Consider the following 4399-nt stretch of genomic DNA (forward strand, 5'->3'; position numbering starts at 1 on the left):
TGTGATTGAAATGGCTGCAAGCTTTCTTGCATGGTGATTGGTCTATTTAGACCAGTGTTCCCCAACCTTGGCATTCGCTGGCTGGGGAATTCTGGGAGTTGAAGTCCAAATATTTTCAGGTTGCCAAGGTTGGGAAACACTGATTTAGACCTACTGTATATATGTTAATGAAGTGGTTGAAAAATAGAACGAAAGTTTCAGTATTTGATAATTGGCCTTCTTTTTGGATGGAGAATATCTTCAATTCCCTGTTATTTTTATTTTCTTTGCTATCTTAAATTTTAAAACGATGAAGTAAAAAGTGTTCCCAGCTCCACAGTTTGGGGGAAATGGCTCTCATCGCATTCATAAACATTCACACCCACAAATGTATCAAAAGGGGAAAAACTAGAAGAAATGTAATGCTTCTCAAATTTATTCAAAGGAAAGAATTGCAAAGTTTTAAAAGGTTAATCTAAAGCAGGGTCATTCATTGGACTGTGCCAGAAGCAAAAGGCTATCTTCTCGGTATCTTGTAAAGGTCATCTCAGCAAGATCTACAACCTGGGGGGAGGGAAACAGATTGTTATATTATTATTATTATTATTATTATTATTATTATTATTATTATTATTATTATTATAACAACACAAGAGCCCACAACAGATACAAGCTTAATATTAACTGCTCCAAACTTGATTGTAAAAAATACGACTTTAGTAATCAAGTTGTCGAAGCGTGGAATTCACTACCGGACTCTGTAGTATCATCCCCTAACCCCCAACACTTTACTCTTAGACTATCCATGGTTGGCCTCACCATGTTCCTAAGAGGTCAGTAAGGGGCGTACATAAGTGCACCAGAGTGCCTACCGTCCCCTGTCCTATTGTCTCTCCTATATCTCCTATATCTTCTCTTCTATACCTATATCTTTTTCTGCTATTCTCTCATAGTTATATTTCACTCCTTTATTTTCTCCTCTATTCCCCCTTTAATACATTCTACTTGATTATATCCTCTATAACCCTCATTCTGTATTATTGTGTATTGGAGAAAACAAACAAACAAACAAACAAACAAATAAATAAATAAATAAATAAATAAATAAATTTCAGAACTCCTCCCTTTTGAATAGACTAAGTATTGCCTGCTGTCTTCATAAATTAGTTGACACAGCTCCAGAATAATTTATTCTCTTTGGGTGTGAACTTCTCCTTCACCTTTAAACTGGAGTTTCTGGGAATTATTAGGGTTTTTATTTTTCAGTTGGTTTCTGCAATTATAAGTCGTTCCCACCCTTCCCACATCTACAAACGAGCCAAGCTGGCTTCTGAAAACAAGGTCTTTGATGCTCTTGGGCAAGATGGCTTCATCCAAGGCTTTCATTCTTTTGGTAAGGAGAAGAACTGATATAATCATTTATGTTTCACAGAGTGATCCTAGATGCCCAACAGCAACCAGTAAAAACAAACGCCACAATCCTCACCAGCATACACACACATACACACACACACAAAGGTCCCAGAATCACTCATAATGCTAATTCTTTGACTCCATCCCATCCTAGCCAAATACCCGAGGAAATAACCAAGTTTTCTTCTAGAAAATTAAATAGATCAGTTATCATGAAATGGTAGCAGGAGAAGCCCACAATATATTCCTCGGAGAAGGGGGGCATACAAATCTAATATATTATTATTATTATTATTATTATTATTATTATTATTATTATTATTATTATTAATCATCTTCTCAGGTGAAATATCTCAACAGGACATACCAGTCAATAGGTTTCATTTCGTTTTAGGGGGAGTTTTAAGAGCGGCCAAAGCTTTTATTACAGCCTCAATTAGTTCCTTGATTGAAATATCTGGAGTTGATGGATATGATGGAGGATGTGAGTATCTCCGTCTTTCATGGCTTCCACTTTCACTACTACTGGCCTGGAAGAGGATGAGAACAATGAGAAAGACATCAGATTAAAATGGGCAAATGTATTTAATGTTAGAATTAGTTTAAACTATTTCATTTATTGTGATAATTGCTTTTGACCAAACCAGTCGATCAGATGGGGCTATTTATGGAACTAATTTATATCGCATATAAATGTGAACAAATAAATAAATTGACTCCTCAAGCCAAATCAAGTCAGCCATCAGCAAAGATTTCAGCCCATCATAAGCATTTTGGTTGCCTTCAGCCAAGTATCCAGAAGACCATATTTAAAAAACCTAGATTCCAGTTTTCAGGTGGTTTGGAAGATGATGGGATTGTAGAAACTGGTCTTCCCACTATGCTTTCAAAAACGTCATCCTCAGATTCACCTTTGGAAATGTTATCAACAAGAAACACTTGCCATATTTTTCAAATAATAAGATGCACCTGAAAGAGGCTGAAAATTTAAGTGCGTCTTATACTCTGAATGTAGCTTTTTCGAAGCTTTTCCCTAACAAGACGCTAATGATCTTACTGGCTATTCCCAGCTTACAGGCTTCTTTTCATTGCTACTGAAAAAGATTTTACCAGCCCTAATGAGATGCTAATGATCTTCTCAGCTCTTTCCAGTTTGCAGATTTTTTCATTCCTACTGCCTCCAAAGACGTTTTTTCCCCCAGCCCTAAGTATTTGAAGGTTTGTTTTCATTGCTACGCCCTCTGAAGATTTTTTTTCAGCCCTAGCCAGGGGATAAAATAATGTGCTGGAGCTGACCAAACTAAGGGTGCTGGCCAGATGAACACCAGGTAGGTAGACTTTTTTCCCTATTTTCCTGCTCCAAAGCTAAGGCATGTCTTATACTCTGGTGCATCTCATATTCCCCAAAATACAGTACTTGAAACCTATGCATTATACCAGGATTTTTTTTTTAGTATTTTCTGAAGATGGGTAGACTTCAACTCCCAGAACCTCCTAGCCTGTCATTGCTACACATCTTACAGTTGTCAACTTGAGCAACATTGCTCCATTTTAATTTATTTATTTATTTCTATTTATTTATTGGATTTCTATGCCGCTCCTATCTGTAAACTCGTCGCGGCTAATGAGAAGGAGAACCTAGTTCAACTCTCTGCAAACGATATGAACTCAACATTCCTTCTCTCCCCCTTTCTCTATCTTTCTGATTCTGATCTTCATCCCAGCCTCCTTTTGCAGTGTGGAATAATAATTGCTGACTTCCCTCACTGAACCTTCAGACAAGAATCTTGAGAAAATAAATGCTCTGCCCAACCCATTCCATAAATACCTCATTATCCCCTGAACCTCAAACTTTTGCAGTATTCAAGCATTAAATTAATTTTTTTATCATGCAATCACAATCATTAATGTGTACCTCAAGAGGAAGAACGATGGCCAAAAGGCAGGCAAGAACAATCACAAACTTCATTTTGTTGGATAAATCTGTAACAATAATTAGTTATTAGTTGTTAACTATTACTTAATTGAATGACAAGTTTATTCATGGTGCTCAAGACTGAATAGTCATTTGGAGAGCTATTGTTGGCCTCCAAATGACTATTAGAATTATCCCCTACCATGAGGTGGAGTCTGCGGAGAGGGGCGGCATACAAATTAAATGAATGAATGAATGAATGAATGAATGAATGAATGAATAAATAAAATGAATTTCACTTGCTCTGACAAAGCAGGGAAGGAAAAGAGGGAAATGAAACAGGGGAGGACACCTACTCTTTTAATGCCATTGCTGGCTCTTTGATCATTTTAAAACAAATAATATACTTCTTACAAGAGCAGACCAAAATATTATAAGAAGCAGTACAATATAGAGAAAGTGGTCATATCTAAATTGATTTGTGAAAAGATCACAATCCTGTATTGCTATGTCTATATTCTGCACTGACTCAAATTATCTCAAAGCTATCAAAATTCACAAGCACAATTTATGCAGTTCTTCATATCTATTTGATAAATTATATCTGAAACAAAATTATAGCATTAAAACAAATACATTCCGACTTACTTTTTTCTTTGCAATGCAGTTCTTGTTCTGCGCTCTCTGAGTGATGTTCTGGGGTGAAATGACAATGCTTATATACTTTCTGAAACTTCCAGGGATTCAGAAGAACATCTAACCACATATATTCTGGGGCTGAAGAGTTTTGCCTTAATCACTCCCAAATACACATATAATAATCTTTTTTAAATCCCATTTTGAAATATTTTGTGGCTTCCAGAAGATGGTTTTGTGGCAAAGTTGAGCAAGTTACTTTAGAAATTTCTCCTCAATGTGCTTAGGAAAATATTACAATGTGCAGAAATACCCAGATTAACCCTGACAATTAAAGAGTTAGAATAAACCGTTTATTATCGTATATGGGAGTTATTTTATGAATGGTTAGAGAATAAATATAAAAATTAGATATAAAAATAGTTGGGTGAAATATAGAAAATAATAGATATAATA

At 35.7% G+C, this 4399-nt stretch overlaps 1 long non-coding RNA gene across 1 annotated transcript; it reads right to left on the reverse strand.

Annotated features, from left to right (window-relative positions):
* Positions 1–457: 457 nt before the first annotated feature.
* Positions 458–3369, reverse strand: LOC139158895 (uncharacterized). The gene is made up of 3 exons (XR_011557763.1): positions 3308–3369; positions 1760–1922; positions 458–543 (listed from the first exon to the last, which is right to left on the reverse strand). It is a non-coding gene; the product is annotated as an uncharacterized lncRNA (long non-coding RNA).
* Positions 3370–4399: the final 1030 nt, after the last annotated feature.

Source organism: Erythrolamprus reginae, chromosome 2, assembly GCF_031021105.1.
Source record: "Erythrolamprus reginae isolate rEryReg1 chromosome 2, rEryReg1.hap1, whole genome shotgun sequence".
Classification (NCBI taxonomy): domain Eukaryota; kingdom Metazoa; phylum Chordata; class Lepidosauria; order Squamata; family Dipsadidae; genus Erythrolamprus; species Erythrolamprus reginae.